Source organism: Equus caballus, chromosome X, assembly GCF_041296265.1.
Source record: "Equus caballus isolate H_3958 breed thoroughbred chromosome X, TB-T2T, whole genome shotgun sequence".
Lineage (NCBI taxonomy): Eukaryota > Metazoa > Chordata > Mammalia > Perissodactyla > Equidae > Equus > Equus caballus.
Window position 1 is genome coordinate 62,156,436 of NC_091715.1, and position 25,260 is coordinate 62,181,695.

At 38.0% G+C, this 25,260-nt stretch overlaps 2 protein-coding genes across 3 annotated transcripts in view; one reads left to right on the plus strand and one right to left on the minus strand.

Annotated features, from left to right (window-relative positions):
* ZC4H2 (zinc finger C4H2-type containing) overlaps positions 1-8,727 on the minus strand; it is a 67,743-nt gene extending 59,016 nt beyond the window's left edge. The window contains exon 1 of the mRNA XM_023634354.2: positions 8,617-8,727. The gene's annotated coding sequence lies outside the window, so the exon portion shown is untranslated. The remainder of the gene's footprint in view (positions 1-8,616) is intronic.
* A 22-nt stretch (positions 8,728-8,749) lies between these two features.
* Positions 8,750-25,260, plus strand: part of ZC3H12B (zinc finger CCCH-type containing 12B) — a 405,422-nt gene continuing 388,911 nt past the window's right edge. Inside the window, exon 1 of one of the 2 annotated variants that reach the window (XM_001914851.5) lies at positions 8,750-9,265. The gene's annotated coding sequence lies outside the window, so the exon portion shown is untranslated. The remainder of the gene's footprint in view (positions 9,266-25,260) is intronic. The other variant, XM_070257265.1, reaches the window with a different exon arrangement.

Consider the following 25,260-nt stretch of genomic DNA (forward strand, 5'->3'; position numbering starts at 1 on the left):
TACCTAATACAACAAAGTTAGAAGATAAATAGTATTGAGGATGTGAAGAGATTTTGCTGGTATTGGCTAGAATGCCCAGGAATGCCTAAATTCTGCCTTACTCTTCCTCCTCAATTGTTCCCTGAGAGCAGGGCAATAAAAAATGGTAAACAGAGCACCATGTTATTATTAGTTGGATCTGGGCCCAATATGTCCAATATAGAGTTCTGGTAAACCTGATTTGAAGTGTATGGCATGGCTTGAGGCCTAAGAGAGGCTTCCACCTCCCCAACGCAGCATGAATAAAAATATTACCACCATTTTATCACCTGCAGGGCACAGGAACCTTAAGTGAAGAGAAAGAACTTCAATGATCCCAGCAGAATGGAAGGAGGAGCAGCCAAGAACAAGGTCACGCCCAGCTGCCTGGTCTTTTGTCTAGTGACCCCATTCCTCAGGTATATGTAAATGTGGCCCAGGCAGTGTCTTTCCACCTGATCTATCAGTTTGGTGTTCCCTTCTGTTTAGGAAGAGGGAATAAAAGGGTAGGAAAAGGTATGGAAACCATCTGTTAGAGAATTTTCTGATGTGAGGAGAGGGACCAGAAACTCCCCTCCTCTTATACTCCTTTACATTTCATTCTCTCTTAACCCTTTGGGCTTAATAGTCAAGATGGTAGCCAGCTAAGAAGGTAATCATCTCCCTTGTGGGAGAAGACCTATGGAATATTGGGGAAGTTCTGCTCCTCTTTTTGTGATACCATCTCCCTGATATTCATCATTCTTTTATTTATCCTCCCAGGACCACAGCTACATAGCAGGTCAAAAATTTACCCACTATTTTATTTCCCATGTCAAATTATGCTTATCTACAATTGTCCAACCTGGTTCAATGAGTACTACATGGTAACACAGTCCAGATAATGCAACACTAGCCCAGCAATATAATGTCCTACATTTGAACAATATGAAACCCGTGAAGATTAAGTTTCTGAAAAGATAAAGTCCCATATGGAAACCTTCTTCTCTTGTAGAAATTAAATTTCCAAAGAAATTAAAGCCAAAAATTATCTTATTCCCAATTTCTTATTTTTCTTTATCTTAGCCAGAGGAGGTGTCACCCAGATGCCTGGGTGGAGTCTGGTTTCCTTCAGCAACTACAGACTTGGCTCCTTTTCACTAGGATTGTAACTGTTCTAACACTTCTGAAGTTGGATTGATAAGACTTCAAGTCTCCCCTGGGTCTCACTTTTCTCAAATTTCAGTTCTACACTCATAAAATGTAGGACCAAGTGCTTATGACAATATTAAGCAAAAATAATGTTCCCGTGTTACTGTTACCAGTCCTACTGCTCAGGGAACAAGAATAGAGGGTGGACAGAAAAAAAAGCCAAAATCTTGGTTTTAACTTCATGTATATGACTATGAATTTGTGCTAACTGTGCAGTGTCTGTAACTTATTAAATAAACTGAGAGAAACTGTCAAGAGATCAAGTGTGCTTCCATATTTATCTTCTAAAAGCCTTGTGGAATCTCAAATATTTATTAGCTCTGTGCTGCTACTATTGGCACTTACCAAACATGAATCCATGGCAGTATTGTTTTCCCTCAGCTTTTGAATTCCCCAGGCCTTGGTTACCTAAATAGCGACACAAATTTTCTTCTGCCATCTAAATCTTCCTGCCAAAGCAGGATATGACCTGTCTTGAAGAAATATACCATTACTCAACTTCAAGTGAGAGACAAGGAGGGGTGGGAGGGTGGGGGAGAGCAAGACACTGGTCTTCCAATAAATGCCTAAAAGCACATGCACCAAAATTTTTTCTATCTAACAAAGGTCCTTTCCTGGCTGGCCATAGGAGAATTTTCCTTTCTTCATGTGGGACTCTGCCTTCTAATCTAGCTTCAGCAGACGTGCAGCTGCCTCTTCAGTCTACATTCCCTAAAGGATCTCCTACTTCAAGACAGAATCTCTTTTCCTTCTAATACCAGCTGCAACTCTGATTACTAAATATAGGGGGCTGCACAAAACATTCCCTGGTGTAGAGTAATGGGAAAGCGTGGTTGAAACATAGTTCATTTAAAATATGCGAGGTTCCTTAACGGCACTCCTGTTCCCAAGGTCAAATCCAATGTTGCTGTTTTCTGGCCAGCCACAAGGCATAGGAATCTGAATTAATGCCAGTACTCTTAGAGGGAGAGAGAGAGAGAGCAAGAGAGAGACAGAGACAAGCATAGCTGGAACTGCTGCTGTAAAGAAGGCTCTGGTCCTCTTACAATATTCACAACAGAGACAGAGGAGGAATAGGAAAGGAAGGGCCATGCATGGGCATGAAACTTACTTGCAGACAATAATCCTACCTGTTATTAAATACGACTCAATCGTGGTCATGTCATGTGACCTATAGTATGGGGATTCTCTTTTCTTGGGAGGAAAGGGTGGTAGAAAGGCAGGTACCTTCCTGGTACAGACAGAGGGCCTGAGTGCTATCTTCTCCACTAAAACAGGAATTATTCAGGCAAAATGGTGGTAGAGGGAGCTACAGTTTCGCAGTTAAAGGGAAGATAAAGGGCAATGACACAGAGTGTTAAACACAAGATGTGGGAGAGCAGTATGGTTTTTTTGCAAGGAAGAGAAATTCAATTCAAACTAGCTTGAGCAACAAAAGAAATTTAGCATGAGGATAGTGTCTTATGGAAACCAAGAACAATAAAGCAAGTGAGCTTAAAGGAATAAGCCGGAGCCAGGGACTCAACTGCTATCTGGAAACTCCCTTTCTCATCTCTACATCTCTCGGTGTAACTGCTTCATCTTTCATTGCAGACCAGCTTTTTCTCTTTCCCAGACCATATGGCATAAAAATGGCTGCTGCCAACAGCTCTGAAGTGTACACTACTCAGCACAAGAAAGCAGCCTGAGTGGGCTAAAATCTTTTAGTCCAGATTGTAAATTTCTTAAGGAAGGACTATGATAGACCCAGAGTGGTCAATGTGGCCAAGGGGTCAGATAACATGAAAACTTCTAGAGTGACATTGGGATGGAGTTGGTGGAAAGGGAAGCTCCCAGAAGAAGGAGGATGTTCATCAAAGGAGAATTACAAATAGTATATTTCTGAGCATGAAGTGGAATACAGATAATGGTAGGAGATAAGGTCGAAGAAGAGAAAGGTTATAAAGAGTATTATGTAGCTTCAAGTGTATTTAGTAGGCACTGGAGAGTAGGTTTGAAATGTTTTTAAGCAGGGGAAAATTTGGTAAGGTTTGTATTTTAGATAAGTCATTCAAGCAGCAGTGTAGAAGATGGTTTGGAGGAGAGGTAAGAATGAAGGCAAAGAGCCCAATTAGGAAGTTGTTGAAATAGTCCTAAAAAAAGATGAGGTCTTAAACTAAGGCAAAATTGGTGGCAGTGCAAGTATAAAGGAAAGATGGATATGAGAGAGATTTAGCAGAGAGAATCAACAGGGCTTCTTAACTTAATTAGGTGTGAGGGGCAGGGGGCAAAAAAGAGAATCTAAGGTGACTTCCAAGTTTCTGGCTTGGGAGACAGGGCAAAGGATTTCACATGCTTGCTACTCACTATTGAATACAATGCCAAATAAGATCCAGATATTACCCACAATCCTTCCAACCTTCTTCCTGAAGTGGAACTGGCACTGCCCACTCAGGGACTAGACGCAAACGTCAGAGGAGTTTTGTCTATAGCAGACATCTGAGCCCCTGGAAGAACTAACTACCAATTGACTGTTCTAAAAGATAGGTGAAGTGTTTTTATTCCCCCGATCCTTTCTCTTTACTTCCCATGGGCAGAAATCTGGGTGAATGCAGTTACAACTTCCTTTCACCTTATTTCAGATATAAAAAGGACACATTCTTCTTTAATCTATGAATAAATTTATTCTGTTACAATCTTGAAGAATTCCTAAAGGAAGGCTCTTTAAGCAGAGGGTATACAGATTCATTCATTTATTGAGGGTTTACTATGTGCCAGGTACTATTCTAAGTACTGGAGATACAGTAGTGAACAAAACAAAAAGAAATTCCTATCTTCATGGAGCTTCCATTTGTGTGACGCAGCTTATTCTTCCTTGGTGCATTTAGGCAGCCTAATTTTCAGTAAAATGTACAGCAGTCTTGACATAACTCACATAAAATGGTCATAATCTAGTTATTTCATCTGTTTCTGTGGGGAGGTGAAATTATTGTGTGATGACAACAGGGTCTCCCCTTGGTGAGTTTTTTGGGGATCTTCCTCAACAAGGAAGAAGAACACATTAGCATGGGAAGATGATGAGTTTAGTTACGGACGAAAAGAATTTGAATTGCTTGAGGAGTATCCAGTGAGGATGTCTAGTAGACAGTTGGATCTACTGATCTAGATATCAGGAGGGAGGTCTGAACTAGCAACATATATTTGAAGGTCACCCATGTATAGGTAATAGAACATGGAGAGTAGAACAAAAGAAATAGGCCATGGACAGAACCATGGTAGAACACAAACATTTCACAGGTAGGTAGAAGAAGAGGAATCCATGAAAATTACATAAATGAAAAAGCTAAAGAGGAAGGAAAAAGAACAAAGAGAATGTGTGTTTGGAAGTCAAGCGAGTAGAGAATTTCAAGCAAAACAAATTAATCAACACCATCATATGCAGAAGTGAGGTCCAATAAGAAAGGGGCTTAAAAGTGCCCATTGCATAGAGAAATTTGTTGGTAATTGGTGTTCTTAACAAAAGAGGTCTCAATGGAGAGAAGTATGTGAAAACTCTATTACAATGGTTGAAAGGTAAACAAGGAGCAAAGGAATAGAGGGAGTAAATATAGAAATATATTGGTACGGTGGTTATTTATACCACTTTTGAGATCTCTGGGTAAGAAGGAAAGACAATAGGGTAACAAGAGACACTTCAAGGAAACCAGAGGAGGCTCCAGGATAAAAAGAAAGTGTTTATTTTAAGGATGGAAGATCCTTGAGTACGTTTACAAGCTGAAGAAAATGAGTCAGTAGAAAGGGAGAGGTGTAAGGTATTGAAGACAGAAAGAAAAAGTGATAGAGCAAGATCTCCGAGGGGCTGGGTGAGACAAGCATCAGGAGCTCAGATGGAAGATTTAGTTTTACAAAGTCTATGTAAGGCTGAAGGGATCGAAGTATAATACACGAGCAGAGGCAGATTATAGGTGAGAAAAATGCCTGATGGCTTCAGTTTTTTTTAAGGAAGGTAGGTGACGAAGTAATCAGTTGGGTGTTGGGTTTGACAGGTGAGTGATGAAGTCATCAGTCATAGTGGAGAAAGGTTAAGGTTTGAAATAATAGCTGAGGAGAGTTGGAGATGCACTGATCAAGAAAAAGTGAAAGAATTACCAACTGGTGCCAAATGGTGAGATGAGAAACTAAATGTGTGGTGACATTAATTTGCATTAAATGATCAGAGTGATTTTCTTTAGAAGAGCTGGAATGGAAACAGAGAAGAAAGTGGGAAAGAACTACAGTATATGGAAACACATGGTTCAAGAATTTGAATTCCAGGAACTACTCCAATTATGGAGACCCTTTACATTATAAGTCAAGATGAAATCATCCAAGGAATTTTCTTGGAAATTTTACCCAAAGTCTATCCCCAATCCTATATCCTCCCCCTCAAATACAGCTGTAAACTTACAGTATTTCATTTATGTTAACTATTTTTTATCTTCTTGCATCCACTAGATTATAAGCTCTTTGGGGCTAGGGCACTGTCCAATATTTGTGCCAGACCCTCAAACAAGTATTAGTACGTCACCCTATTTTAGCAATCAGATATAGACCCTTTAAAAACTCTTTAGCATGGCATTAAAGGCATTTTACAATCTATCTCCAACCTACATTTCCTCCTCCTACTACCTACTCCTACCTACTACTCAACTCCATTACACCCTTATGCTGCTAAGCCCCTAAATACAGATACAGTATGTGTAAGTCAAACTTTTCTACTTTCACTGAACACACCATGCACTTTCACATTTTCTGGACCTTAAACATATTTTTTCTTTTGCATGGAATATTCTTACCCCCTTCTATAAAACCCCTACTCATCTGCCAACACTCAGAGTAATTCCACCTCTTTTATGACTTTCTGATTTATTTAAGAAAGACTTCCTCACGATCTACTAGATGCCATCTACTGTGCCAGCAGAGCTCTGATTTTGAAGAACTCATTGAATTGTAAAGGTAAAAAGTAAAGGTAAAAGTGAGTAAAGGAGAAAAAGACTATTTTCCTCCCTTTTACTTCTTAGAGTGTCTTTTGGGGTGCATAGTGGGCCTGAATCCTTTCTCTAACTTTTGGAATGTAATCTCTCCAGGGACTAGAAAACCTCAGTCTCCAGTTTTATAATGTAGACATGTTTCCAAGGTCATGAACCATATTCCCCTGTGAAATGTAAAGACACACCTACAGACTTAATGTGGGAGCCCATTTCCAGGTATAACTATTTGTCTTTCGCGAAGATTCAAGGTGTCTTTTTGGGAGATAAGAGAAGTTTTATTATTCTTTAGGAGGAAGTCAATTAACTAAACAAAAAGCCACCTCAATTTCCAAGTGAACTTCATATCTGCTTTACTGTACAAGTCCTATGGAATTTTATCCTGACTTTGCTCTCGAAGGCTACCTATATGCATGTACTGTGTTGTGCTTACTCAATAACAAATGTTTTCTTTCTTTCCATATTGATGTGGATAGGTCTCTTTTTGCTGATAGGGGTTTTTACTCCACCAACATAGTAGAGGCAGATACACTGATGTGTGCAAAGGAGCTCAGATTTTATATTGAAACCCCAGGAAAAATATTGAAGGAGTTTAAGTGCAGCAGTGACACAGCTCCGTATACAGAAAGGGATAAGGAAGAATTAAAGGTGACTAGCTGGATTTTATATATTTATTCCTCTGTTCCACTGTAAACATAATAGCATGTGCTATAGAATGTAATGAGTTCAATAAGTGAACAGAGAATACAGATTTTATGTGACTAAATACAGATTTTATAAGATATAAGCAAATTCTGTTAGAAGTCTGTCCCTTTGAGTTGTTGATGGCCCTTGGAAAAGGCTGAACACTAAGGAATTGTCTTCCTTTGAACCTAAAAGGCATGTCTGTATCGTATGAAAGGAAAGGTATGATCTGTGTGAGAACTCTATCCAACCTCACTGCCATATTCACAGGGGTAATACATATTCCCTATGTTATGATCTTCCCTGTTGATTATAGTTTGTTGATTATTTCCATCTGGTACTTCTACTTAATTAGTCTCAGGGTGATTCACTCCTTTTCACCTTTCCAATTGTTCTTTTCTTTCTTCTATATTTTCTAGCTGTCTGGGCCTCATAAAGTTTCATTTTAGTCTTACATTCCATTTGAACTCTCCACTAATGTTTCAACAGCAATTCTTCTAGGGCTTCTCAGAGCTCTTACACATGGTACAGCTATTTTTACACTTCCTAAAATGTTTAACTCTTTTATTAAATAAACATCCAGCAGGGCACATGATGTTTGTAAATACATTTATGCATTGTATTAAGTTCAAAATTAGTGGCATATTTTTATCATTACACATTACAGAAAGTCTAAGCCTAATTTTAAAAAAATCAAGTAAATAAGCCCCCAGAAAACCACACAATTTTTGTAAACAGTCACTACTTACATGTCAATTCTCAGTGTCAACATTCTAAAATTAACAATGTATAGTTTGGGAAGGATCACTTGATACATACATGTCATTAATTTCAGGGTTGATATAGAATTCTTCCCCAGATAAACCTTGAGGAAATATATCTAAGCACTTTATAGATCTAGATGTATCTCAAAAGCCACAAGGATTGGTCTGTGGCCGGCTGCCCATGGGAGAGTGGAAAGGAGCTAGGGCTAGAAAAATAGAGGCAAGATCTTAGAGCACCTTGAATGCTAAGCTAGGGAGTTTATAGTTTATCTTTCATTATAAGCAATAAGATCTACTGAAAAATAGCTCTCATTTTTTACTGAGTGCTTACTCTGTGTCAGAGTAAGTTATGTATGTTAAGGGCTTTGCATGCACTCTCTCATTTAACCCTCATAATTATTCTATAGGTACTATAATATCCCCATTTTACAGATGAGGAAACATTCAGAGAGGTTAAGCATCCTAGCTCAAGGAAACATAACTACTCGGTAGTGGGGCAGAAATTCAAAACTGGCTCTAACTCCAAACCTCATATTCTAAATCAGAGGGAAGTGAGAGTAGGAGACTTAGGTTTTACAAAGATTGCTCTGGTAGAAATATGAGAACAGATTGCAGCGAGACAAGTCTAAAGGCAGGGAGACCAGGGAGGATGCTGTCGCAATAGTCAAGAACTGTTAGGCCCTATTAAGGGAGCTGTCCTTTAACCACTAGAGTTAACGCAGATGAATGACATGGTCAGAGAAGTTATTTAGAAAATTCCTCTTGGAAGCCGTTGCGAAGGATGGATTGGAGGAGGCAAGAATAAAAAATAAGTTAGAAGACTTATTATGGGACTGTCACTCTCAAACACGGGGGTGCCGGTCGAGGGGCCGGGAGATGGTCGTATCCTAACTCATCCAGCCTCTTTCGATTTGCTGAGCATCCTGCACCTCTCGCCCCCGCCCCACCTCTACCTTGACGTCGCTCCATCCACGCCCTAGGAAGCAGGCTTTTGCGTACTTTTCTAGGTCGACAACTGAGCCCGGACAGCGGCGCCAGCAGCGGCGGCGGTAGCTGGCGGGGGTGGGGCGCATGCGCGCGGTTGCTAGGCGACGGCGGTCAGGGCGCCGGGGCTGTAACGGCGGTGGGGCTGTGTGTGTAGGCAGCGGCGCCAGAGGAGGAGGAGCACGAGGATGCAGCTGCTACCGCGGCCCCGAGAGGGAGTCGCCGCTGCTCTGTGGCCGCGGGGGCTGAGGGACGGGAATCAGGCCTGGGGGTCGCGTCGCTGAGGGGACCGGGTACGGCGGTCCCCCCAACCCCCAAGCTCGGGCCTAGTATCCCGGGAGGGTCCGGGCCGCTGGGCGAGGGCCTCCCTCCATTGCCTCCCCTCGCCCCTCCACGTCGATGGTGGTGAAGTTGGCGGCGCCAGGGAGCGCAGGGCACCAGGCTGCCTCCCTTGCACCCAGCTCCTCCTGGGGCGCATCTCTGGCCCCGGCTCACGGACACCTGCGCCGCCGACTCCTCTCGACCGCTGAGCCCACCCCAGGCGGCGGGCGGGGGAGGGGCTCCCCTTGCAGGGACTGTGTCGAGCAGGGCGACGACGGGGACCGTAGGAGAGTAGGGGTGAGTAGTGGCACCGCACTCGCCCGGTGCTGGGGAGCCTTTCCGGCCTCCGGGGCCCCGGGAGGCGACCGAAGCGCTGCTTTCTCCTGCAGAAGCTTCTGACGCCTCTCCTACATCTGCTTGCGGTTCTCTCTTCCTTTTGAGGTACTTTTCCTTCTCAGAACCACCACTCTCTGGTCTCAACTCCGGCGTCTAGGAACGCGGGGTTGGTGCTTAAGGCCTAGCTTTGGTTCTTAGATGCCATAGACGCTGATAATTCTACGTACAATCACGCAGCCTGGTCACTGATTCGGGGACAGACTTTCCCAGTGCCGTGCTCACCCCTTTTCCCTCGCTCTTGCTCTCAGGAGGCTCAGCCTGATCGCAGTCTTCTCAAAAGCCTAGTCTCACGCTGCTGTCGCTCCATGCCTCAAGGCTTGAACAGGCAGCTGGCATAGTCCCTTACTTTTCAGTTTTCTTGTCACTTGTGTGCGGAGAGCTTCTGAAAGCCGTGTGCCTGGCTTCTGACTTCTGACATGTAAGAGTTAGGAAGAGAGTACTTCAGTAATAATAATAAAACAAACTAGCGAACATACATACACTCCACTTCCAAGGTGGCATCAAACGCAAAGAGAAGTAGGCAAAGAGTGGCTGATTGATAACAGGGGAAACAGGTTTTACAAACTAACTACTCTTCATCTAGAATGACATACTTCTTTTTAAATAAATATGGTGATGAAACCTAAAATGTCCCTAATAAAAGCGAGGAAGTGTTATGATCTATCTATCCTTCCCAGGATAGCCTGTAGTTGAGAATAGTTGCTTCCAAAAAACATTGGCATGAGTGACCTGAAGTGATATTTTGGACAGGGTGATTTGATGAAAATCTAAAGTTGCAAGGTGCTTTTTGAAAACTAACAATATTATCTTTGAAGAGTGAAGTTTTTCTATAAAAGCAAGTGGTTGAAAAAAAAATTACAGTTCTCAGTTGACCCCTTGCAAAAGTGGATGGAGGGGCTGGCCCCGGCCGAGTGGTTGGGTTCGCTCTCTCTGCTGCAGGCGGCCCAGTGTTTCATCTGTTCGAATCCTGGGTGCGGACATGGGACTGCTCATCAAACCACGCTGAGGCAGCCTCCCACATGCCACAACTAGAAGGACCCACAACAAAGAATATACAACTGTGTACTGGGGGCTTTGGGGAGAGGGAGGAAAAAATAAAATCTTAAAAAAAAAAGTGGGTTGAATCTAGATTAACCAGTAGTTTTGATTTTAAGGTACTTCTGTACGCAAACAATGAAAGATGGGTTCCTTCTTTTATTTGGCTATCTTCCCTCACTCCTGTTTTTAAAGCCATTTCAGGTTTCTTTTATTCAAAAAAGAAGAAAGAAGTGAAAAAGAAGTGCAATAATGGAAAAGCTAAATCTAGTTTTGGGTAAAGGCTTTTAAGCTAAAGATTTTCAAAAAGGGTATAGATGCCATTTATGATTAGATAACTGTGTCTAGTGAATCAGTCATGACTGACAACTTTATGATAGTTTTTGGTAAAATACTTTGCTTTGACACTTTTCATGTTTGAGGTTCTCTTGGGTATGGTTTAAAGCACAGGATAATTCTAGTATCATTCAAAAATAATCTTGGACCTCAGTAAGTATCGTTTGTTTTGTGAATTGGCTAACTGACATGCTTTTAGTTGGTGGATTCCAAAGGTAGAGATGTTTTTGTTTTGGAAAAGCTCTTAGTGAATTCAGGTCTGAATTATTTGAAATAATAATGTTCCATGTGGCTGTTTACTGTTCATCTTCACATACTTTTAGAACCAGGCAGTAATTTGGATCCAATTTAGAATTGTATTGTAATGAGAAGGCTATGAAGGTGCCACATACTCAAGATCATTTACCTAGAGTGTCATGACCATATTATAAGATAATATTAATAGTTCATTTTGCAAGTGCAGTTAAGGCACTTGACTAGTGAACTCTGGAATGAGTTAGATTTTTTTTTAAATTGACTTCCAACAAACTCTTATTTTATAGCTTCACCAAGTGCCCATTATACTAGGTACTGTGGAGAATAGAACAGAAACAGGTCCCTGGAATTAAATTGCTGACCCACTGGAGAAAGAAAATACATAAATGAGACATTATGGTCAACAAGTGGAACACAGAAGAACACAAAATAGTTAAAAAAAATTAAGAGTAAAGGGAGATCTTTCGAGGCTGGTGTTCATCTGAGAAAGCTTTGTAGAAAAGTCAGACTTGATTTTGTTCTTGATATAAGTATAGACTTTATTGCAAGGAGGAGAGTTCAGCATAGCATGAGGTAAGGCACTTGATTCTCTAGTCTTTATGAATATTACTCTCCTGGATACACCTAAGGGGGCAGGGACTCTCAGTGGCAATTAACTCCTTTGTAGTGGCCTAGTTTTTTATGATAAATTACATACTAAACTAATAAATATAAATAATTTTTCAAATGTACATACTATAGAAGTCAGACTTAAAATAATCATCCTATTTCCTGGGGCAAGTGAGAATGTTTTCTAAGCAGATATAAACAGGGTATTAAGTTCACATGGTTTTATAATGTGTATATTTTTCACTATCTCCTAAATCAGTTATGATCTAAGTTTTTTGTACAAGACTGATGTGATTAGTACAACTTTAGATTATTAATAAGCTCCAAAGACTATTTCTTGATAAAGTAAATTAGGGAAATTCCAAAAGGAACATAAATTTTGGTCTATTAAAATATATGATAGCTTAGATTTAATTAGTAGTACTATTTCTATTATTTCTGAAGACAAAGGAGGGTGAGTTGTTGTTTGTATATCAAAAAATAGCAATGAGAAAATATACCAAAATTGTTACATCAAAATATAGGTACGCCCCCCAACAGAAATTCGCATATTTGAATTCCAAATAAAAAGAATTCTTGAGTTAATTCACAGATTTACTCTAAGGAACACTGTACCCAGACGAGATTTTTTAGGCTTGTAGACACCATCTTATACCCTTAATTTGGTATCTTTTGCTGCCAGCAATAGTCTTCTCTGATTATAGTTATTACTAATAAACTTTAAGTCATGATAGCTAATAGTTTCAACAAATATAATTGTTGTTTTGAGCATCATCTACTTAGGACGTAACCTATTAGTTAAATAAACAAGTTCTTAGTTAGAGAACAAAGTGGTCCACACAGACCAGACAATGAATATTTGCTTATTGTTAGAAATTAACCAGTAAACAGCAAATGTACTCAGAAGGCATTGGGGTTAGTCCCCTTTGGTAAGCCAGTATTACACATTTCTGTTCTTAGCTGCTTATGCTGGTATCAAAAGGGAAGATCTTTGGAAAGAGAACTGGTGAATTCAAGTGATGGGGAAACTGCTGAGAAAATTAAAATTACCTTATATGTCAAGTTCTAAGTACTATAGTGGGTTAAGGCAGGTACACATCTTAAGTAAATTGTCAAATCTCAGTGGCGGCAGCGTGTGAAATAGGGTAAGGAATTGTCAGTTTCTATTACTATGTCATAGGTAACTCTCAATATTTTTACCATATTACTGAATCTGGAGATAGAGCAGCGTTACACTGAGTACCAATGATGTATCCATAAGTTATAATTTTCTTTAAATATGTAGTTTTAAGAGTGTTATCATATTCTTAAGTATGATGTCTATTATGTCAATGGATTGAAAATATTCCCAGCTGAGCACATCTCTAGATTTTATTATGGGAGTTTATGGGGAAAATGGCTTTTACCCAACAGTTCTTTTTGGAGTATATTTTCCTGGAACATAACCTTTTCCACTAAGTGAAAAATACCCACAGCCAATTCAATGTAGTAAGAAAACTGGAGAGAAAATCCCTTCTTAAAGTATGGTACCTACAAACAAAATAAACAAAACAAAACCTTCATATATAAGTTGTAAACTAGTATTTACAGGAACTGTCTTACGTACAGTTATCATTTTCTTAATATCCTATTTTGTATTACGAATTGTTGACTATCTTTGGACCGTCGGCACCCAGAAGTTCCCCTGTGGTCTGATTCATTCCTAGTTTCCTAATGACAAATGCACCTCAGGGATTTGATGGCGAGATTTTGTTACTGAAATAGAAGGCTTTTGTAGCAATTTTTAAATGCAATAAATATTAACTGAAAACCTGAAATTGAATTATGATGTGATTAATAATGAGGAAAATGGACATTTTCTAACAATCTTTATTAAAACTATTGTACAGTAAGTATCTCCATAACCTTTCACAGCCATGAATTAGATAGTTCCTCATTATGTGTACTTTCTATACCTCATTTCCACTTTTCCTAACCACTGTGGATATTGGTTTGTTCTCACTGTTGCCTCTGAGCTACTTCTGCTGCCTCTAATTGAGTTTTACAAGATACATTTATGTTTTTAAAAAGTTATTCAGGAGGCTGGCCAGGTGGTATAGTGGTTAAGTTTGCATGCTGTTTCGGTGGCCCCCGGTTCACAGCTTCGGATCTCTGGCATGGACCTAGCACTGCTCATCAAGCCACGCTGTGGCAGCATCCCACATAAAATAGAAGAAAATTGGCACAGATGTTAACTCAGGGCCAATCTTCCTCACACACACACACAAAAGTTATTCAAGAAAGATTTTCTGTCATAATCTAAAACCTGGATCCATATCAGATAAACTGCAGTGGAAACCGGGTGAGTAGCAACAAGAAGACTAACCCAAATTCTTTTAAAATACTCTAAGTAAGGCAATTTTTTAATCACTTGATTTTTACTTCAAAATAATTATTTTCTTTATAGTAGGTAGTAAAATGTCAGAAGTTAGGTACTTCTGGGATGAAAGTAGAGATCCTTGCATTCAGATCAATTCAGAGTTCTTCAGTACATTTTTATATCTAAACTTTATATATTTATACTTATGGGTTTTTTTTCATTTTAGAATAAAAAGGAATATCTTCTCTATTTTTCCATTCTGTTTTATTGCTATACTTTATGTTTATAGTGCGTCTTTCAACTGAGAAATTCAAAGTGTTCTTTTTTACACTCTGTGACGTTTCTTACCGTCCAAAACCACCAAAATCAAAACTACTTTTATTTTTCTTTCAAATTGAAAACTAGTTGACATATGAGATGTGACATAAGTAATAAGTTTGATTACACAGGTCATACATAAGCCAGTCTCATTACTTATTAGTTGCTCCTTACCGTTTGCAGGGCTAGGCATATTTCATATACTAATATGTTTAATTGTTCTTGCTGAGTTTAATCTCTAAATGTGCACATAGATCCTTACATTCTGTTTTTATTCCTGTGTGCTTTCAAGGCTATCATTATTAATGAGGTTGTTTTTGCTTGTCATCAGTGGATTTAATTATCACAGATTGTATTGTTATTGCTGCCAAATTGGTACAGAGACCTGAAATTCCATATGAGAAGAGAAAATGTAGGGGTATAAGAAAAATGGATGCCAGATTTTGTATATTTCACATTTTTCTTAATTTGCAATAACTTTGGTAGAATAGGTCTAAAATGGTTGAAGTTTTGAGTTTTGGAATATTTTTTATGAACTGCAGTTTTTATGGCTTCCTTGTATATGTAGTAACCAGAACTAGATTAACAAAGTATTACCCTTAGGGATCTTGCTTTAATAAATAGATGAGACTGGTTTATAGTTAATATATCAATGAATTATATGTGAAGAGATATTTCACTTAAATATAAGTATTTTAAATGTGCTTGGAAGAATTATTCCTTTTAAGTCGTTTCAATATCTTCTCTACTATCTTGTTTACGCTATTAAGTTTGCTTAGCAAACTCTTTGTTCATAAATAATACTAAAGTCAATTTAATCTCAGCCCTGTCTGAATTATCACAAATTCTAAATTAGTGGGGTCCAAATTACAGTACCACAAAATTTCCTTAATCCAGGCCCCACTAATCAAAAATTTGTTATAGCCTGGATATAGTAATCATGACAAAAATATCTTCTGTAGAGTGCTGACCCCATGCTGGTGACAGATTACACTCCACAGGAGAAGCAGCTAGAGTCCTACCAGAGGAAATATCAGAGTTTCTTTACTGGCTATCAAAGCGCTGATACTGAATTAAAATAAGTGCTAAGAGGGATGAAGGCAGGAACATCTAGGTTTTATGTATTTAAAGACATCTTCCAGGAGCTCTATTGAGTATATGAGAATTAGGATATTAATTGCATTGGGCTGTTTACAAGAAAAGGGCGTTGAGCATCAGTTAACAGTTTAAACAAAATTGGGACAATAGTTATGGTGAACGGCTTTCAGATGTTCTAAAAACTGCAGTAGCAATATTATTTGCATGTAAATTCCATGCACTTACAAATTCTTCTTATCAATTCATCAGAGTAAGAAAGTAAAGTGTGCATTTAAAATTTCACCCAGTAGTCTTAATATGTTAATGGTGTTGCAGCAGCTCTGAAAGTAGTAAAACTTCAGAACCTCCTTCTTCAGTTTTGAATTAATCATATAATTCATGCATGCATATTTTTACAGATTTGTTTTATTTATGTTATGATGCAATAAGCTCTAAAAACCAGTATTTCTGGTCTTAGGGAATAAAATTCTTCTAACAAGAAACTGGAATGAATGTCAAAGTTAACCAGGACAGAGCACAGCTACGCCTAATAATAGGGTTACTAGAGACTTGTTATTTACTATTGATACTCTTTTAGGAGGCAAAAAAAGCTAGTTCTTTGCTTCATGCCTTTTACAGTAATGATAATGTGCCTCTATTGTGTAACTCATGGCTCTTCTCTTGTAGATCTTCGAAGTAGAGTGAAAGAAGAAGTAACACAGAGGTCATTGGATCAACCAGAATACAAATTTAGCTCTCTGTAATTTTTTAACTAGTTAGAACTCTACTATCTCCCACCCCCTTTGACATTTATTGATGAGAGGAAGAGAGATTGAGTATTCATGTAACACTTTTCTCATAGCTAAACATCCAATGAAGAATAGGAATTAGTGAAATCTATTTTATTCTTAGTAGTCTACGCTAACAGAGGGGGTCAGAAATTTAGAAAAGAAATTTAAATCGTCTAATTTTGAAAGGTAATTTTTGTATTTATGTTTGAATATGAATTTTTTAAATCTAGGTAGTCCTAGAGACTCACTTAACTAAAAAAGCCTATTGAATAAAATATCTTGGTTAATGAATTTTCTAATTAAAGATTAATCCAAGTATATAATGAAACTGGGGCAAGGATGCTTTGCATAAGATGTCTAGAGTTTTAAGTTGTGCATAATTTTGTTTGTTGAGCACTGACCCAATTGTGTCTGTCTTGATTAAGGATTTTTGGTTGCAGATAGTAAATGTCTACTTCAAACTAAATGAAAGCAAAAAAGGAATTTGTATTAAGGATATGTATGAGAGGTTCTCATGGAACCTAAGGGCAGAAAATATAGCCCAGGCACATGAGGGAGCATAACATGGAATGAAAAGCTGTCAATGGCTCAAGGAAGCTTTCCTCCCTCTTTCTCTCCTCCCTCTCCACCCAGGGCAATAGGGTCTCCTGTTTTATCTCTGTTCCTTTCAGCTTATCTGCTTTATTCTTCTCGCTTCCTCAAGAGATAGCCAAACACGGCTTACCCTAGAGCTCTCAAGTTTACATATTCTAAATTCAGGCAATCAGCAGAGACTCCTTAGCATTTCTGAATCCCAATTCCCAATTCTGATTGACCCAATTTGGACCAGATGTCAACCCAGGATCTGATTATCTATGGCTGGAGGGGTAGGATCGTGTGGCATAAGTGAGAAGCAGTCATATAAATACATTTTGGCTACTAGGAAACGTAGATTATAAACTGAATCTGTTTTTCCCCTTTTGATATGTGCATTCATTCAATATTTATTTATTGTCAGCTATGTGCCCACCCCTATTTTAGGCACTGAGGATACAGTGGTGAACAGAACAAAGTTCCTGTGCTCATGGAGTTTGCATTCTAGAGGATGATGCAGGCAGGGAATAAACAAATAATGTGTAATATATAATGTAAGATAGTGATAAGTGCTGTGAGGCTGATAAACCAAGATAAGGGGACAAAGAATAATAAATAGTGCTGTTTTAGATAACAGTGGTCAGAGAAGGTATCTCTCATGATGTGACATTGAGCAGAGACCTGAATGAAGCAAGAGAGCAGGACATGTGAATATCTAGAGGAAGAGCATTTCAGGCATGCCAAGACCCTGAGGTGGGAACTTGCTTGGCATGTACAAGGAACAGCAAGGAGGCCAATGTAACTAGAGTGTCAAGAGCGAGGGAGACAGTGGTAGAAAATGTCAGAGATGTATTCAGAGGCTAAATTGTGTAAGCCTTTTAGGACAAAATAGGAGTTTGGGATTTTACTCGGTGATGGGAAGGCATTGGGAAATTGGGAGAACAGAGACTTGATTTGATTTATATGTAAAGAGAATATTCTGGCTGCTGTGTGGAGAATAAACTTTAAGAGGGAAAGAGAATGTCGATGCAAATAATCCACAATCTATAAATCAAAACTGGGGTGAGTTTATTATGAGCCACATCTGAGGACTAGCCCAGGGCCTTCCTTCCCCATGAAAGGAAGGGCACAAATAAGTGGGGTGTACAGAGTGGTTATATACCGTCTTGGAACAAAGAGCATGCATCACATGTGACAGGAATGTCCCTTTTACAACAGTCACGAGATTGCTTTGCTGGCACAACAGATTGATGGTCAGCAGGTGGGTGGTCATAAGGTGAGCACAGCAGTAATTAATCCTTAGTTTCCAGGAAGAGATGCTTACCCTTAAAGAAATGCCAATATGTTGGAAAGTTACATCCCTGTCTTTAGGGGGCATCATTCTTGTCTTTGGGACATAGTAAATACTTAAAGCAGATGTACAATGCATGTTCAACAGGCCATTTCAGGCTCTTTTGGAAAAGCAAGTTCAGGCTGAATTAGTTTTAACCGAAATGGCTTCCTCATGTACTCCAATGTATCCTATTGCCTATCGTTTATTTATCAAGAAGAAGCAGGGAGACTGGTAAGAAGGATGTTACAGTAATTCAGGTGAGAGAAAATGGTTGGATTAGGGTGGTAGTAGTGGCAGAAGTGAAAAGTAGTCAGATTCTGAAGATACACACACACATGTTACAGACACACATGTATGCTTATATGTAATTTTTGAAATAATTTTAGATACATAGAAAGTCGCGTAAATGTACGGGGAGATCTTGTGTACTCTTCACCTGGCCTTCCCCAATGTTATGGTTTATAACTATTGTATAATATCAAAACACATAAAATTAACATTGATCTTATTCAGATTTCCTCACTTATATAAGCTCTTACGTGTGTATATGTATATATAGCTTCATGCAATCACCCTGACATCAAAGTACTTAACTGTACTATCACAAGGCTCTCTCATTCTAACCCTTTATAAAGACATACCTCCTTTTCTCCCTTCCCTAATCCCTGACCTCTGATCTGCTCTTTATCTCTATAATTATGTTATTTCATGAAAGTTGTGTAATATTCTTTATCCTTAGTAATTTTATTTGCTCTGAAGTTTACTTTATGTGAAAGTGCTTTTTAAAAAAATTTGTGTTTCAGTGGTTTTTTGCAGTTCATTTATTTTCAACCTATGTGTCTTTATGTTTGAAGTGAATTTCTTGTAGACAGCATGTACTGGACCATGTTTTTTATCTACTCTGCCAATCTGTCTTTTAGTGGATACTTCTAGACTATTTAGATATTAAAATAATTATTGAGATACTAAGGCTACATCTTCCATTTTTTTATTGTGGTATAAAACACGAGATCTATCCTCTTAAAATTTTAAGTGTTCAGTAGAATACAGGCATGCATCACTTAAAGACAGTGATATGTTCTAAGAAATGTATTGTTAGGGAATTTTGTCATTGTGGGAATATCATGGAACGTACTTATACAGGCCTAGATGGTATAGCCTACTATACACCTGGGCTATCTGGCACTATCTTATGGGACCACCATCGTTTATGTGGTCTTTTGTTGAACAAAATGTTATGCAGCGCATGACTGTGTTGTTGTACAGCAGATCTCTAAAACAACTTCATCTTGCATGACTGAAACTCTATACCCATTGAACAGTAACTTCCTATTTACCCTTCCCCCCAGTTCTTGGAAACCACCATTCTACTTTCTGCTTCTATGAGTCTGACTAATTTAGATACTTCATATAAGTGGAATTATGCAGTATTTCTTATTCTGTGACTGGCTTATTTCACTTAGCATAATGTCTTCAAGGTTTATCCATGTTGTAATATATAACAGAATTTTATTCTTTTTTAAGGCTGAATGATGTTTCATTGTATCTATCTACCACATTTTCTTTATCTACCTATCTGTCAATGGGCATTTAGGTTGTTCCCACCTCTTGGCTATTGTAAATAATGCTGCAATGAACATGGGAGTGCAGATATCTCCTAGACATCCTATTTTCAATACTTTTGGATAAATACCCAGAAGTGGGATTGTTGGATCATATGGCAATTTTTAAAAAATTATTTGAGGCACCTCCATGCTGTTTTCCATAGCAGCTTCACCCTTTTACATTCCCACCAACATGGCAACAGGGTTCTAGTTTCTAAACATTCTTGTCAACACTTCTTGTTTTCTTATTTTTTGATAATGGCCATCCTAACAGGTGTGAGGTAATATCTCCTTGTGGTTTTGGTTTGCATTTCTCTGATAATTAGTGATGTTGAAAATCTTTTCATATACCTGTTGGCCATTTGTATGTCTTCCTTGGAAAAATGTTTGTTCAAGTCATTTCCTTGTTCTTTATCGGGTTATTTGTTTGTTTGTTTGTTTTTACTATTGAGTTGTAGGTATTCCTTATATATTTTGGAAATTAACCCCTTATCAGAAATATGGTTCATAGATATTTTCTCCCATTCCATAGGTTGTATTTTCACTTTGTTGATGATCTATTTTGCTGTGCAGATGTGTTTTAGTTTGCTATAGTCCAATTTGTCTATTTTTGCTTTTGTTGCCTTTACTTTTAATGTCATACCCAAGAAATCATTGCCAAGACCAATGTTATGCAGCTTTTCCTCTGTATTTTATTCTAGGAGATCTACTGTTTCAAGTCTTACTTCTAAGTTTTTAATCCATTTTTAGTTGATTTTTGTATATGGTATAAGATAAGGGTTCAATTTCATTCTTTTGCTTGTGGATATTCAGTTTTCCAACACTATTTATTGGCGAAACTGTCCTTTTCCCTTTGTGTATTCTTGGTACCCTGTCAAAGATCAGTTGACCATGTATGCATGGCTTTATTTCTGGGCTCTCTACTCTGTTCCATAGGTCTATATGTCTGTCTTTACACTAGTACCATATTGTTTAAATTACTGTGGCTTTGTAATATGCTTTGCAAACTGGAAGCGTGAGATGCTATTGAGATTTTGATATGAATTGCATTGAATCTCTAGATTGCTTTGGGTAGTATGGACATTTTGACAATATTAAGTATTCCAATCTATAAACAAGGGATGTCTTTCTAATTATTCCTCTTTTCCTTAATGTCTTCAGCAACAATTTGTAGTTGTTAGTGTACAAATCTTTAGCTTCCTTGATTAAGTTTATTCCTAATTATTTTATTCTTTTTGATGCTATTTTAATCATGATTATGTTCTTAATTTTCTATCAGATTGTTCATTGTTAGTGTATGGAAATACAACCGATTTTTGTGTGTGGATTTTGTATCCTGAACTGTACTGAATTCATTTACTAGTTCTAACAAGTATTTGTTGTGTGTGTGTGTAATCTTTAGGGTTTTCTACATGTCATTTATGAACAAAGATAATTTTACTTATGTTCTAATTTGGATGCCTTTTTAATTTCTTTTACTTGCCTAATTGCTCTGGCTAGCAATAGTCTTCAGTACTGTGTTGAATAGAAGTAGTGAGAGTGGGCATCCTTGCCTTGTTCCTGATCTTAAATAAAAAACTGTTCGTTTTTCACCACTGAGTCTGATGTTAACTGTGGGCTTTTTATGTATGGCCTTCTGTTAAGGTAATGTCCTTCCATTCCTAATTTGTTAAATATTTTTATCATAAAAGGGTATTGAAATTTGTCGAGTGCTTTTTCTACATCTATTGAGATAATCATATAATTTTTCCTTTGTTTTGTTAATTAGGTTTACCACATTGATTGATTTTGATCTGTTGAACTGTTCTTGAATCCCAGGGATAAGTTACACTCGTTCATGGTGTGTGATACTTTTCATGTGCTATTGAATTTGGTTTCCTAGTAATTTGTTCAAAATTTTTGCATCTGTATTCATCAGGAATATTGGCCTGTAGTTTTCCTTTTAGTATCTTTTTATGGCTTTAGTATCAGGGTAATGCTGCCTCATAAAATGAATTTGGAAGTGAGGAATCTCTTTGATTTTTTGAAGGAGTTAGAAGGATGGATGTTAGTTCTTCTTTCATATTTGGTAGAATTCACCCATGAAACCATTTGGTCCTGGGCTTTTCTTTGTTGGAACATTTTTGATTCCTCATTCAATCTCCTTATTAGTTAGAGGTCTGTTCAGAGTTTCAGTTTATTCCTGACTTGGTAAGTTGTATGTTTCTAGGAATTTATCTATTTTTTTCAAGATTATCAATTTGATGGTAAGTAATTGTTCATAGTAGTCTCTTATAATTCTTTTAGTTTATGTAACATCAATTGTAACGTTCCCTCTTGCACTTTTTAAAATTTATTTGAATCTTCTATTTTCCCTAGTTTATCTCACTAAAGGTTTTTCAATTTTGTTTTCATTTCAACAGAACCAACTCTTAGTTTCTTGTTTTTTTCTAATCTCTATTTCATTTATTTCTGCTCTGATATTTATTATTTCCTTCCTTCTAACTTTGAGCATAGTTTGTTCTTTTTCTAGCTCCCTGAAATATAAAGTTACACTGATTATTTGAAATCTTTCTTCTTTTTTAATGTAGATGTATACTGCTATAAAATTTTCTCTTATTACTGTTTTTGCTGCATCTCATATGTTTTGGTATGATGTGTTCTCATTTTCGTTTGTTTCAAGATATTTTCTTATTTCCTTTTTTTCACTCATAACCACTTTTATTAAATTTTTTAAAAATTGAAATATAATTGACATATAATACTGTATAACTTTCAGGTGTACAACCTGTTGATTTGATATGTTTATATGTTGCAATAATGATTCTACCATAGTGTTAGCTGACACCGCTATTGTATCACATAATTAGCATTTCTCTTTGGTGGTGGGAACAATTAAGATCTAGTCTCTTAGCACCTTGGAAGATTATAATACAATATTATTGACTTTAACCACTGTGCTGTGCATTAGCTCTCTAGGACTTATTTATCTCCTAGTTCCCAGTTTGTACCCTTAAATAATATATCCCTGATTCCCTCACTGCCCAACCTCTGGTAACCACCATTCTACTCTGTTTCTATGAGTCAGCTCTTTTAGATAGCACATAAGGGTGATATCATACAATATCTGCCTTTCTTTGTGTGACTTATCTCACTTAACATAATGTCATCAAGGTCCATCCATATTGTTGTAAATGTCAGGATAATAATGGCTGAATAATATTCCATTTTATGTGTATATATCACAACTTCTATATCCATTCATGTGTTGAGAGACGCTTAAGTTGTGTCCATATCTTGGCTGTTGTGAATAATGCTGCAATAAACATGGGAGAGCATATATCTCATCAATATAGTGTTTTGATTTCCTTTGAACATATACCTAGAAGTGGAATTGATGGATCATATGGTAGTTCTATTTTTAATTTTCTGAGGAACCTTTGTACTGTTTTCCATAGTGGCTGAACTAATTTGTGTTCCCAAGAACAGTGTAAAAGAGTTCCCTTTTCTCCACATCCTCAGCAACACTTCTTATTGCTTGTCTTCTTTTTTTTTGAGGAAGATTAGCCCTGAGCTAACTGCTGCCAATCCTCCTCTTTGTGCTGAGGAAGGCTGGCCCTGAGCCAACATCCATGCCCATCTTCCTCTACTTTATATATGAGACACCTACCACAGCATGGCGTGCCAAGCAGTGCTGTGTCCACACCAGGCATCCGAACTGGTGAACCCCGGGCTGCCAGAAGCGGAACGTGTGCACTTAACCACTGCGCCACCAGGCCGGCCCTTGCTTGTCTTCTTGATGGCAGCCATTCTATCAGGTGTGAGGTGATTGCTCATTGTGGTTTTGATTTGCATTTCCCTGAGGATTAGTAATATTGAGCATCTTTTCATGTACCTGTTGTCCATTTGGATGTCTTCTATGGAAAAATATCTATTTAGTTTCTCCGTCCTTTTTTGCTTGAGGAAGCTTGTCCCTGAGCTAATATTCTGCTATTTTTTTTGTGGCATGCTGCCACAGCATGGCCTGACAAGCGATGTGTAGGTCCATGACCAGGATCCTAACCTGTGAACCCTGGGCTGCCAAAGCAGAGTGCGTGAACTTAACCACTATGCCACTAGACCAGCCCCTTCTGCCCATTTTTAAAATAGGATTGTTTACTTTTCTGTTATTGAGTTGTATGAGTTCTTCATATATTTTGGCTATTAACTCCTTAGGTGATATGTGGTTTGCAAATATTTTCTCCCATTCCATAGGTTGCCTTTTTATTTATTTACTTTTGATTGTTAGTTTTGCTCTGCAGCTTTTTAGTTTGATGTAGTTCCACTTGTTGATTTTTGCTTTTGTTGCTTGTGCTTTTGGTATCATATCCAAAAATCATTGCCCAGTCCAATGTTAAGGAGGTTCTTCCCTATGTTTTCCTCTAGGAGTTTAATGGTATCAGGTCTTATGTTTAAGTTTTTAATCCATTTGACCTAATTTTTGTGAGTGGTGTAAAATAGGGATCTAATTTAACTTTTCTGTGTCTGGTTATCCGGTTTTCCCAGCACCACTTGTTGAAGAAACTGTTCTTTCCCCATTGAATATTCTTGGCTCCTTTGTCATGTATTAGTTGACTATATATGGGGGTTTATTTCTGGGCTCTCAGTTATGCTCCATTGCTCTATTTTATGCCAGTACCATACTGTTTTGATTGCTGTAACTTTGTGGTATTGTTTGAAATCAGGAAGTGTGATGCTTCCAGCCTTGTTCTTTTCTCATGATTGCTTTGGCTATTTGGGGTCTTTTGTGGTTCCATGCAAATTGTAGGATTTTTTTTCATTTCTGTAACATAATACCTTTGGAATTTTGATAGGGATTGCATCTAATCTGTAGATGGCTTTGGATAGTATGGACATTTTAACTATTAGTTCCTCTGATCCACGAACACAGGGTATCTTTTCATTTGTGTCTTCTTCAATTACTTTCATCAAGGTCTTGTAGTTTTCATTGTACAGAGCTTTAACCTCTTTTGATAAATGTAAGTCTTTTATTGTTTTTGATGCTATTGTGAATGGGGTAGTTTTCTTTCTTTTTTTTTGAGATGTTTCGTTCTGAGCTTATGGAAATGCAACTGATTTCTGTATGTTGCTTTTATATCCTGCAGTTTTAAAGAATTTGTTGATTAGTTCCAACTGTTTCTTGGTTGAGTTTTAGGATTTTCTAAATATAAGATCATATCATTGGGGCCAGCCAGGTGGCGCAGTGGTTAAGTGCACACGTTCTGCTTCTGGTGGCCCGGGATTCGCCGGTTCGGATACCGAGTGCAGACATGGCACCACTTGGCATGTCATGCTGTGGTAGGCGTCCCACATATAAAGTAGAGGAAGATGGGCATGGATGTTAGCTCGAGGCCAGTCTTCCTCGGCAAAAAGAGGAGGATTGGCAGCAGTTAGCTCAGGGCTAATCTTTCTCAAATAAATAAATAAAATAAAATAAAATAAAATGGCTGCACTATTTCCTGCATTAAAAAAAGATCATATCGTGTACCAATAATGACAGTTTTACTTCTTCTTTTCCAATTTGGATGCCGTTTATTTCTTTGTCTTGCCTAATTGATCTAGCTAGGACTTCCAGTACTATGTTGAAT